Genomic DNA, 14,036 nt, shown 5'->3' on the forward strand with positions numbered 1-14,036 from the left:
CCCGATGTTTACCCTGGTTACCAGCGTAAAAGTAAAAAAAAACAAACACTACATACTTACCTACCGCTGTCTGTCCCCGGCGCTCTGCTTCTCTGCACTCCTCCTGTACTGGCTGTGAGCACAGCGGCCGGAAAGCAGAGCGGTGACGTCACCGCTCTGCTTTCCGGCTGACTGACGCTCACAGCCAGTACAGGAGGAGTGCAGAGCACAGCGCCGGGGACAGACAGCAGTAGGTAAGTATATAGTGTTTGGTTTTTTTTACTTTTACGCTGGTAACCAGGGTAAACATCGGGTTACTAAGCGCGGCCCTGCGCTTAGTTACCCGATGTTTACCCTGGTTACCAGTGAAGACATCGCTGGATCGGTGTCACACACGCCGATCCAGCGATGTCCACGGGAGATCCAGCGACGAAATAAAGTTCTGGACTTTGTTCAGCGAGCAACGATCTCCCAGCCTGATCGTTGGTCGCTGTCACACATAACGATTTCCTTAACGATATCGTTGCTACGTCACAAAAAAGCAATGATATCGTTAACGATATCGTTATGTGTGAAGGTACCTTTAGTTGAAGCAAGTCAGGTGAATTTAATTAAGACCTGCAGTGCTAGGATTTAACCCAGTCCTACCTGGCTTTGCTGCATGACCTTTAAGGAGAAGTCTAATATTTGAAGATCAGAAAGACCCTATAAAGAGATGTTATTGGACAGCTACAGAAATGGCCATTGATTGATCTGAACAATTTTTTTCTTGATCTAAACTGGTAATTTCTAACATCTTAATATTACCTCCAAGTGGGAAAGAGTGATAGGAAGTATTTCTCAGAAATATCAGAGGGCAATTTTGAAGATTCTCCATCTGCTATCAAAGTCGGAAAAAAAAAATCATAAAAAAAATGTTTTAAGTGTCATATAAGGAACATTAACCCCTTAACCCCTGGAGATTTTTTCGTTTTTGCGGTTTCGTTTTTCGCACTCCTTCATCCCAGAGCCATAACTTTTTAAATTTCTCCACAGATATGGTCAAGTGAGGGCTTGTTTTTTGCGGGACGAGTTGTATTTTTGATCGACACCATTGGTTTTACCACTTCGTGTACTAGAAAACGGTAAAAAATTTCCAAGTGCGGTGAAATTGCAAAACAAATGCAATCCCACTCTTGTTTTTTGTTTGGCTTTTTTTACTAAGTTCACTAAAAACCAAAACTGACCTTTATGATTCTCCAGGTCATTACGAGTTCATAGACACCAAACATGTCTAGGTTTTATTTTATGTAAGTGGTGAAAAAGGCAAACTTTGTGAAAAAAAAAAAACGCCATTTTACGATACCCGTAGCATCTCCATTTTTCGGGATCTCGGGTTGGGTGAGGGCTTATATTTTTGTGCGGAGCTGACATTTTTAATTATACCATTTTGGGGCAGATATGATCTTTTCATCACCCTTTACTGCATTTTAATGCAATGTCGCGGTGATCAAAAAAACGTATTTTTGGGGTTTTGACTTTTTTTCTCGCTACGCCGTTTAGCAATCAGGTTAATCATTTTTTTAATTGATAGATTGGGCGATTCTGAATGCATCGATACCAAATATGTATAGGTTTGATTTTATTTATTTTTTTATTTTGAATGGGGCAAAAGGGGATGATTTGAATATATATGATTTATATATTTGACATTATGATTTATATATTTTTTATATTTTTAAAAACATTTTTTTTTTACTTTTGGCATGCTTCAATAGTCTCCATAGGAGACTAGAAGCTGCCAGAACCCAATCAGCTCTGCTACATAGAGGCGATGCTCTGATCCCCTGTAAAGAGCAGAATTACTCACTTGCTATGAATGCCGACTACTGTGTGGTGCTCATAGCAAGCCAGCACTGACAACCTGAGGTCTCCTGGAGACCTCTATGTTTATGATGCCAACAGACCGGTGACCCGTGATCACGTAACGGGGGTCACCAGTGTGCATATTTCCGGCCCGATGCACGATTTAAATGCTGCTGTCAGAGTTTGATCAAAACAGATGACATGTCCCCGGAAAAATGTGGGCTCCCCGCTGGAGCCCACATCAAAGGGAGGGACCCCGACATCGGCGTACTATTACGCCCAATGTTGGTAAGGGGTTAAAATGTTGTCATAATGGATAGTCGAGTTGTCTGTGTATTGCATGACTGAGACATTCTTGGTAAAATTGGCTTGATAGAGCATGTATTAAGCTAGTACTAACCTAAAAAAAGTTCTAAAAAAAGATGAGTATTATGACAGTCACTGGTGAAGTGATGGAGGGGAGATATGTGTCATTGCGCATGATGGCGTCAGTGATGTAAAACCAGAATAGTTTCCTCTACCACACTATGTGTTGGGATGGTTTATTGGACGTTAAATTATGGGATGGTTTTAGTGGACATTCATTGAGTGGATGGGAGAATGTCCATGTATCTCCACCTGCAGTGTCCTGACAGGACCTGTGTGATGTCGAGATCATGTGATCAGTCACATGATGGAGGAGTCACAAGGTCCGGGCTTAAATGGCTGACTGCCAAAGCTTTCAGTGTTCAGTATGTGCATGGAGAGTGAGCACTACAGGACGGTGTGTGCTAGACCTGAACCATGGACATTGCTACTTGTGAGCGGGCTGACCTCCGCTAGGAAAAGGACTGTATTTTTTTACTTTGTTTTGCTTTTTTTTTTGTTTTGCTGTTTTGCCCAGAGGGCTGTGTTTACTTTCCCAAACTTGGTTTATGCTGTCTACAGTACAATAAAATAAGCCCTTTCTTAAAGAGACAGTGTTCCAGTTATAACTCTGTGTCCAGTCGAGTGAGGCGCTCTACCACAGTATGTTAATTTGATCTTGCCATATGCAAATATGTACTATTGAAAATGAAACAATAGATTATTTTTTTTTATTGAACACCGATTATCATTGAAGGGTTACTGTGGTTCTATCCACTTCCACCTCAGAAAGTCAGTAGAGTTGGGGACTTCATGCCTACAGATACTTACCGGGATAAATGCTCAATTCACACCTGTCGTCTTTATTAAAATACTTCAATTAAATCATTTTGCAGCATTTTATTCTTTCATACCTTTTTACAAAGAAGGAAGCTATTAATGTAGAGGCGTAGCTAGGGTTTTGGTCCAGGGGGTGAGAAGCTTCTGAGTGGGCCGCTAACCAGGTAACCTTGATTACAACTCGGTGACGCACCGTAATAGTGGAGGAGAACCTCAACAGATGACCGCGCTGCTACTGAAGATAATCTCTATATAAAGACCAATATGGATATTACCGCCATATGGTCAGTGGTAGATACCAGCCCTACAGAGCATATAAGAGATCACAGCACAGTTACAGATAATGTTTTTCCGCTGATGTCCTTCCTGATGGAATCGTTCATTTTCCCGTCTTTTCCATCTGGCCCAGACCGACATGACAATTTCCAGCCACAAGTCGTCTGCAGAGAATACAACAAAGACACGTTTCACTTCTCACATTTCAGCCCCATCACCATCTATTCCCAACCTGTACAAACCCCTTATCCTGCTGATATGCCAATACTGAGCCGCTGCTGCCGTATGTGTCCCTATTACTGCCCCTGATACCCCAATACTGAGACGCTGCTGCCGTGTGTGTCCCTTTTACTGCCCCAGATACCCCAATACTGAGCCGCTGCTGCCGCATGTGTCCCTGTTACTGCACCTGATACCCCAATACTAAGCCACTGCTGCCGTATGTGTCCCTATTACTGCACCTGATACCCCAATACTGAGACGCTGCTGCCGAATGTGTCCCTATTACTGTTCCTGATACCACAATACTGAGCTGCTGCTGCCATATGTGTCCCTATTACTGCCCCTGATACCCCAATACTGAGCCGCTGCTGCCGTATGTGTCCCTATTACTGCACCTGATATCCCAATACTGAGCCACTGCTGCCGTATGTGTCCCTATTACTGCCCCTGATACCCCAATACTGAGCCGCTGCTGCCATATGTGTCCCTATTACTGCCCCTGATACCCCAATACTGAGACGCTGCTGCCGTGTGTGTCCCTTTTACTGCCCCAGATACCCCAATACTGAGCCGCTGCTGCCGTATGTGTCCCTGTTACTGCACCTGATACCCCAATACTAAGCCACTGCTGCCGTATGTGTCCCTATTACTGCACCTGATACCCCAATACTGAGACGCTGCTGCCGAATGTGTCCCTATTACTGTTCCTGATACCACAATACTGAGCTGCTGCTGCCATATGTGTCCCTATTACTGCCCCTGATACCCCAATACTGAGCCGCTGCTGCCGTATGTGTCCCTATTACTGCACCTGATATCCCAATACTGAGCCACTGCTGCCGTATGTGTCCCTATTACTGCCCCTGATACCCAAATACTGAGCCACTGCTGCCGTATGTGTCCCTATTACTGCCCCTGATACCCCAATACTGAGCCACTGCTGCCGTATGTGTCCCTATTACTGCCCCTGATACCCAAATACTGAGCCACTGCTGCCGTATGTGTCCCTATTACTGCCCCTGATACCCCAATACTGAGCCACTGCTGCCGTATGTGTCCCTATTACTGCCCCTGATACCCAAATACTGAGCTGCTGCAGCCGTATGTGTCCCTATTACTGCCCCTGATACCCAAATACTGAGCCACTGCTGCCGTATGTGTCCCTATTACAGCACCTGATACCCTAATACTGAGCCGCTGCTGCCGTATGTGTCCCTATTACTGCTCCTGATACCCCAATACTGAGCCTCTGCTGCCATATGTGACCCTATTACTCCACCTAATACCCCAATACTGAGCCTCTGCTGCCCTATGTGCCCCTATGACTGCACCTGCTGTGTGGTTCTCTGTGCCCTCTATAGTATAGTAATGCCGGGTGCAAGTTCCCTAGAAAACAGTACCCATATTTTGCCCCTAGATAGTAATAATGCCCTGTGTGCCCCTTTGATAGCCCCACGTTACATTTAATAAAGTCCCACGTCCCCCCCCCTGTACAGTTCCCCTATACACAGCATGATGCTCTCTTATACACAGTATAATGCACCCACAGTATACTGACTCTTTAGTAGCCCCAAACTGTTTGATGGCGCCAACATTATAAAATGAACCCCACACTGTAATCTCCATACTGTATGATGGCCCCCTAGATAGTCTCCATATACAGTAGCATAATGCACCAAATAGTCCACAATATAATATAATACACTCCCCATAGGCAGACTCTATAGCATAAGGCAGCCCCCATAGGCAGACCCTGTAATAAGGCAGCACCTCCATAGGCAGACCCTGTAATAAGGTGGCAGACCCTGTAATAAGGCAGCATCCCCATAGTCAGACTCTGTAATAAGGCAGGCCCCATAGTCAGACCCTGTACTAAGGCAGCACCCCTATAGGCACACCCTGTAATAAGGCTGCAGACCCTGTAATAAGGCAGCACCCCCATAGTCAGACTCTGTAATAAGGCAGCCCCCATAGTCAGACCCTGTAATAAGGATCACCCCTATAGGCAGACCCTGTAATAAGGTGGCAGACCCTGTAATAAGGCAGCACCCCCATAGTCAGACCCTGTAATAAGGCAGCCCCCATAGTCAGACCATGTAATAAGGCAGCACCCCCATGGTCAGACCCTGCAATAAGGCAGCACCCCTATAGTCAGACCCTGAAATAAGGCAGCACCCCCATAGTCAGACCCTGAATAAGGCAGTCCCCATAGTCAGACCCTATAATGAGGCAGCACCCCCATAGTCAGACCCTGTAATGAGGCAGTACCCCCATAGTCAGACCCTGCAATAAGGCAGCACCGTTGTAGACAGACCCTGTAATAAGGCAGCACCCCCATAATCAGACCCTATAATAAGGCAGCACCCCTATAGGCAGACCCTGTATTAAGGCAGTACCCCCATAGTCAGACCCTCTAATAAGGCAGCCCCCCCATAGTCAGACCCTGTAATAAGGCAGCACCCCTATAGTCAGACCCTGTATTAAGGCAGCACCCCTATAGGCAGACCCTGTAATAAGGCAGCACTCCTATAGGCAGACCCTGTAATAAGGCAGCACCATAGTCAGACCCTGTAATAAGGCAGCACCCCTATAGGCAGACCCTGTACTAAGGCAGCACCCCTATAGGCAGACCCTGTAATATGGTAGCACCCCTATAGGCAGACCCTGTAATAAGGCAGCACCCCTATAGGCAGACCCTGTAATAAGGCAGCACCCCTATAGGCAGACCCTGTAATAAGGCAGCACCCCTATAGGCAGACCCTGTAATAAGGCAGCAGCACCCATTAAAAAATAAATAAATACCTCCCTTCTTCCTGGTTCCTGCGCTGATCTCCTGATAGCGGGCACCGGGCAGTGACGTCATCGCGCCCGCTGTCAGTGTCGGCGACGTCAGACGCCGACACTGGCATGGTGATGATGGTGGAATGAGCGCAGTGCTCCTTCTCCTATCATTGCGATCAGCTGTATCAGCTAAATGCCGGTACAGCTGATCTTCCGATGATGGCGGGGGGCACACTGCTGACACTGGGCCCCCCCAACTGCTCAGGGGCCCCATAGCGGCCGGACGGCAGAGCAGGGAGATCGATTCTCCCTGCTCTGCCGCAGAATGTAACTGTATGGGCGCACTGTGTGCGCCAATACAGTTATCAGTAGTGTAGCTCCGGCTGGGCCCCCTCAGAGCACTGGGCCTGGGCCACCGCACCCTCTGCCCCCCCGGTAGCTACTCTACTGCACTACTGCATTTTCTTAGAGAATTCATAATGTTTGTTTTTTCATAATTGGTGTAGGTATCTTACCCCATTTCATTTTTCTTGGTCGCATTGGCCAATATGATCTGGTTTGCAGTTTATCAAAGCTATTACACAAAGTATAATCTCCTAGCATCACGATGTATTGTGATTGCCCCTCATGCCAAGAGTTTCTCAGGAGGACATCGTTGGCCTCTATTGTTCAGATAAGCGAGAGCATTTCCCTTAAAACCATTTCCATTTTTAGTGAGTTTTTAAAGTGTATATAATAGATCATTGGAAAAATGAAGGTATTCACTCGACACCTGTTAGATCTTTTCCACATTTGCTGAAGTTTTTAACAGTTTGCTTTACTCTCATGAACACCTGGATATCGCTGGATTGCAGCCATTTGCCTTTTCTCATCGTCTTTCTGGGTAGTACTTTCGCTTGACTTTTCCAATCTTGCAGCTCTATGGTACATTTATTGAAGTCATAGACACAGAGCGAAATGTACGAGACCATCACTTAAGACAAGTAAACGTGTTTCTCGTTGAGATTTCTCCAAGAAGGCAGACAGTCACAGGTACGCACGAACGAGATGAGCTAATGAGCGCAGCGCTGCCTGTTGTAGATTAACCCTGTATACTATCACTCTCTTTAAGTGAGGCGTTAAAAAGAACATCATCACAACAGGTTCCCTATCAGTATGTTTTTAGAGTGTGGGAGGAAACCCATGCAAACATAGGGAGAATATTCCAACTCCTAGCAAATGATGCAGGTTGCTCTTGGTGAGATTTGAACCCAGGAGCCCGGCATTGCAAAGAACATCACTCAGCCAATGTGCTGATTCTTGATATGATGCTAGTCACTACTCACGGACAGACCATGAGGCAGAGAAATCAGATGTTCTGGGATCAGTACCAAGAGAGCACGTAACAAAACAAACGTCAAGACAAAGGTGTAAGTCAGGTCACCGGCCGGGGTCAAAATACCACGAGAAATCAGACCAAAGCAAAAGGACAAGACTAAGGGATAGTCAGAACACTGTTCAAAGGATCAGGCAGTGGAAGATCAGCACAAAATAATCAGGCTAACACTCACCAGGAAGCACAATCTACATCTGGCAGGGATCAGAGGCAGACAGCTCAGTTAAGTAGCTGAGCAATCTCCAGAACAGAGAACATTTGGAGAAAGTCCAGCACCTCCCAGTCACAGGTTGGACGAAAGCATTGTCAAGGTGCCAACAGCTCAGCACGCCTATCACAAGATTGGACTGCAAAGCAGTCAAACAAAACACAGACAACTCAGCATGACCCAGATTCCATAGGGCAGCAAAACAGTCAGTCACTGAGCAGAAGAATTGAAAAATTTGACCTTTTTTAAGGATGCGGCATGAAGTTGGTTGTCTAAAATTCAAAAAGGTTTTTTCCAAAAACAGCACCGCTTTTCTTCTTGGAATGTTTCTATGTATGGCAGCTAAGACTCATTCATTTAAATGTGGGTGAATTGCAATACATAGCTCAACCTGTAGACATTACCACAGTCTGGGTTGGGAAGTGGCAAGACCTGACTGCAAAGCTACTGCACCTTCTCCCATTTCCTGCTATCAGCATTGCCAAACCAACGTTAACAGTGGTACTATGATCAGCTTTGACGTCTACTCTCAAATTCTTAACATCTTCAAATAGATGTTGGGGAAATACATTTAAAAATACCCCTGTGATAAAAAGCATAAGCAAAACATCTTGGAAAATTGGGAAGATTTGTAAATTGATAGCTTTTCTTGATTCCCCTCCCCCCCCCCTCTATTTCTCTCTCTTCTGCATAGGTCAGATTGTGGGCTTGAGTGGGTTTAAAGGAAGAGAACATTTTTTATTTGTATTACGTTATCTTTCTTTGGTTTGTGCCTAAACATCATAAAAAAATTTAAAAAAAAATTAATAAGAGCATATGTTATTATCAAGTGTCCTGAATTATCTCTGTTAATTGCATCCTAACATACTCTTGTGTCCCTCAAAATCTTTTCCAGGAGACCCTAATCAAGAGCAGATGGTTTGCCATTGATAACTCAGTACATTTCAAACATACAAAATCACGTCATGCCCAAATTTGATCCGATACTCTGATCGCACTCTGCTATGCAAGTCAATGAGTGTGTAAAAATAATCGGACTACACTCGGATGACATCTGAGTGCAGTCTGATTTCCATGGATGCACAGAACGGAGAAGATGTAGAAATTTGGTTCCCTCAGTGTTCTGATTTTCTCTTCCAACAGAATCAGATCACACTATGCAGACACTATAATCCAAGTTTTTTTAGAGTATCATTTTCATAATCTGCTCTATTTAATCTGATGAGAGACTCGACGGCAATCTGACCTTAGTGCAGCGCCCCAGAGTCCTCGTCGTTGTAGTAATGTCGCTCTGCCACCAAGGGGAGTGATGTTATGACTGATTGCACTAAAGGAGTTCACCTGACCAGGTATCACAAGCACATATTACACTTCACACTCCGGCCACTAGGGAGAGCAAAAGGCACTATGTATTAGGCCACTCCTAACACAGGTAAAACTAGGGGTCGGATAGGATGTTAGATCAGAACGCAGCCTGGGAGAGCTCCAGGGAGGACCTGTCAGGGGTGGGTTCCTGACAGGGGCCTAGCAGAAAGAGTAGAAAGTGACGGAGCCGTGCCTGCACTACCTTGCGGCAGTATCCTAAGAAAGGACACGAAGAGAAGGATATTGTGGAAAAGTGAGAAACGAGATCAAAGCACAAAGGAGAGCCAGTAGGAGTCGTGTCCCGAGAACGGCAACATCCTACTGAGGCACGTAGCCGGTGACCGGAACACCGAGGAAGTAACTGACTCCAAGCAATACTTCAAATACCGCAGGACAGTTGATTATAGGTTGGCTGTCTACCATACATAACCTAAGAAGACATAGGGGGCAAGCGTGGAGAGGGGCGTCTCTAGGGTCCCAGAATAGCTCCGAGCCTTCCCGTCAAACGGGTGCGTCCTATCCAGATAAACTTGGGGGATGGAGAGAGAGAAAGAACGAACACGAGAGTTGTGAGGACTATCCCTAATGCTCAGCAGGGAAGAACTACAACACACAGGCGCTAGTGGTAGGCACTGATTTCCACCTGCAAAGGGAACTCTGGATGTGCCTTCGGACCGGCCGGTCTCAGACAGCCCAGTTAGCAGTTCTGGATTGAGGATCCCGAAGACTTCAGTAAAAGGTAAAGAGACTGCAACCCTGTGTCCTCGTTATTAACTGCACCTCACACCATCACCACCTACACTACTGGGAAGCCCTGGGGATACACTTCACCTGTGGGAAGGTAAACCATCTAGCTGCCATCACATCACCCCAGTGGACCTCAAGCAGCGTCGGTCACCCTGACCGAATACCACAGGTGGCGTCACAAAACTTTAGCCGACTTTCATCACCCCTTTTATTGGACGGCCCTTAGCAGGGTCACGGACCGGGTCCAGCCACCATGACAATCCTAGAACTGAGACAGAGAGGACCGGTACCGAGTAACCCGCAGCCCTGCGTCTGGGGGCGCTCCATTAGCCTACAATTAAGTTATTTGGCATTAAATTCCAAGCAGGTTATCTCCAAATTTTCAACTTATCAAACACTTATAAAAGTGTTTTTCTGTCCACGGAATAGGTGATAAACGTTTGGGGGTCCCACTGCTTGGATGGCCACCATTCACAAGATCTGGGTCTCTGATCTCCTGTTCTTCCTCACTTTGATGTGGACTGACTGGAGCAGCATGGTTAGACATGACACTCCATTTAGTGTCTATGGACGTCACAGCTATTTTATTTTTATGTCCACCTAACCATATGAGGGATTGTTTTTTTTGCAGAGACGAGTTGTAGCTTTCAATGACTCCATTCATTTCTACACGTCATTTACTAGAAAATGGAGGGGGGAGGGGGAACATTGCAAGTGATTGAAATGAAGACAAAACCCCTGAAAAATGTTTTGGGTGTTCATTATGCGGTTAAAATATATATATATTTTTTTATTTAAGGAGTGAAAAAAAATGAATTTTGTAATGAGAAGCTTTTGATTCTTTATTCTGTGACTCATAAAATTTTTATTTTTCCGTTGATGGACTTGTATGAAGGCTTGTCTTCTTGTCTTCTGTGTGGAAAGCTGATGTTTTTACTGGTACCTTTTTTGGCTACTTACAAATTTGGATTTTTTTTATCGCATTTTTTTCTAGAGAGGTGTGATGACCCCCCCCCCAAAAAAAAAAAAAAAAAAAAACCCTACTTGCATCTAATTTTTTTTCTTATTAAGGCTTTTATCATTCTGAGGATTTCTTCACAACTGAATATATGAAGATCATGCAGAAAATGCTACAGACTAACGAATAGAGAGGATGACAATATTTCTTCTTTAATTTAATCATTTGTTTCTAAGTCCGGTGTGCCTTTAAATATTTCCTTTGATGTTCTCGCCAGATTACAGTTAATTTGCACCCTGCCTCCTTTCATGGAAGATAATAAGACATATGTTTCCCTGATTTCGGGATTACATATCTGCATTTAACACCTGTTGTTTATGATGAAAAGAAGCCGCATTTAGCCAAGTAGAAATATGTGGCCTTTAAAAATAAAAATGAGTTCTAAATCTTTCTAATGAGTTCCCTGTACGTTTTGTAAGGCGTGTGAATCGCTTGTTCTGACCCCGGCACAAGAACTTTTACTTGTGGTGTCAAAAGCTGTTTAGAAACAACAGACATAATCAGTATTTGGGCAGAGAGGTATCCGCTTTAGCAAAAAATGGCACATAGGGCGAATAAACACATAAGTGATCACCCATAAGCTTCACTTCTTATGAAGGAGTAATTCTTGCAAGTTGCAGCCTTTGGGACCCAGCACTTTGCCACAACTGGCTCATCAGATTCTTCTTAGCAGATTTCACCAAATTGAGCTGCAGATAAATATCACGGAAAATAAGTAGATTGGGACAAAGTTTTGGAAGACCCTGTAGTAAAGCCAGGCACAATCCAACCTCCCTCTCGCCGTCAAGTCTACTAATCAGAAGAGGCCCTGGGGATGCCGGCAGACAGGAGAATGTTTGCACGCTTTTGATTCAGCGGCCATGGTCTACTGGCGTGGCCACTGGGCCCCAAATACTTGCAAACAATTTTGCTCACCTCTGAAATTAAGCTGTTCTTCTTAAAGGGAATCTGTCACTAGGTTTTTGCTATGGAATCTGAGAGAAGCATAATGTAGGGGCAGATGCCCTAATTCCATTGATGTATCACTTACTGGGCTGCTTGATTCAGTTTTGATAGAATCTCTGTTAGGCCGGTTTCACACGTCCAGATAATTCCAGTACCGGAAAAAATCGGTACCGGAATTATCCGTGTCCGTGTGCCCCTACGTTTCTGTGACACATCAGTGTGGCACACGTGCGGCACACGTGTGCCGCCCATGAGCCCACTCCACTGGGTGCCACTTGCACCGTGCTGGGTACCACACGTACCAGCATCTGGTGCTGAAGCCACGATTCATATCTTCCCTGCAGCAGTGTTTGCTGTAGAGAAGATATGAATAATAGTGTTTAAAATAAAGATCTACTGGAATCAGGCTCTCTACGCCTTTTACTGACCTGAGATATAAGTGAATAGCCTCCCCATACAGGTGACAATCCAGCAGCTGTCAGGTGTACACTATAGCTGACAACTTTTTGCACCGTACATATCTGTTTAACCCCTTAGATGCTGCTGTCAATAGTGAATACATCATATAAATGGTTAGCAGAGTATGGGGGCTTCTCCCTCTTTATACCCATCTGCACCCTGAGCTCATGATTGTGTGGTCCTGATGTTTGCCATGGCATTTTTATGAATAAATAGCGGCCTTACAGTCTGCCGGCTGTTGTAACCTGTTCAGAAGTTACCGGCATTTAGGTGGTAAAAATACACTTTTTCATTCCTGTCATGTAACATTCCATTAATTCCTGAAAATCACCAGAAGGGTTAATAAACTACCTGACAGCAGTTTTCAATGTTGAGGGGTGCTGTTTTTAAAATAGTATCACTTTTTAGGGGGTTTTCCAATATACAGGACCACCAAAGTCACTTCAAACCATTGATAGGTCCTTAAAAACATTTTTTATCAATTTCCTTGAAACAATGAAAAATTGCTGCTACATTTTTAAACCTCCTAAAATGCTAACAAAATAAAACAACATTATACAAATGGTGCTGATGTAAAGGAGACATGAGGGAAATGTTATTTATCAATGTTATTCCATGGTATGACTATCTGGATTATAGGGATAATCATTCAAAGTTTGAAAATTTTTGTTCATTTTTGTCAAATTTCTGATTTTTTTTATAAATTAACACAAAACTTATCGACCTAAGTTTTCCATTATCATAAATTATAATGCGCCACGAAAAAAATAATCTCAAAATCAATGGGATTTGTTGAACCTTTCCAGAGTTATTGGCACGTAAAGTGACGCTGGTCAGATTTCAAAAATTTGGGCCAGCCACTAAGGAGTTAAATAATAAAGACCTGCTGACAGATTCTCCGTTAGGTGTCCATACATTTTCAGTAGCTGTCAGCCAGCAGCTGTTCTTTGTGACCTCCCCATACACATGCATGCTCAGATTGACTGAGGGTGCATGTGTTTTCTAAGGGGGAGAAGGGAGTAATTTCAATTGAGAAGAAAAGATCAGCCACCGAAACTCAACCTGCCCAGTCCTACTTTACTCCAATCTGTGGCAGGAAAGAGGAGACGCCACCATACACATAATGTAATCGACCAGCTTTTTTTCAATGTGAGCTTTTTGATTGTTGATTCAGTCCATATTTGGTTGAAGCCCCACCTCCTTGGGCAGGAGGAGCTTAGTGAGGGGGGAGGCTCCTGCTGCAGCCAGTCACCCATAGGACATTGAATGGATGAGTAGGGAGGACTCTGAAGAGCCTCTGAAACACGCAGAAGGCAAGTAAATATCAGGACAGTGACCAGCATAAAGCAAAAAAAGAATGGTATTACTAATAGCAATTAATGGCCATCCTGGCTGTACTATCTTTGTATTTATGATTGGCTTGAGACATTTAGACTCAATATATATCATTCTGTCCATATCCCATTTTTATAGACATGGAGAAAAAATCCATTTGTAAGTAGTTGAATTAAATCCTGAAAAAAAAAAACTTGTATACTCTCCTCCGTGTCGGTCAAAAACCAAGCAGCTAATCAGGAGCAGGATGATGCATTGCACCTGTAAACACTTATAGTTACATATTACACGCTTTA

The sequence above is a fragment of the Ranitomeya imitator genome, chromosome 1 (genome assembly GCF_032444005.1).
Source record: "Ranitomeya imitator isolate aRanImi1 chromosome 1, aRanImi1.pri, whole genome shotgun sequence".
Lineage (NCBI taxonomy): Eukaryota > Metazoa > Chordata > Amphibia > Anura > Dendrobatidae > Ranitomeya > Ranitomeya imitator.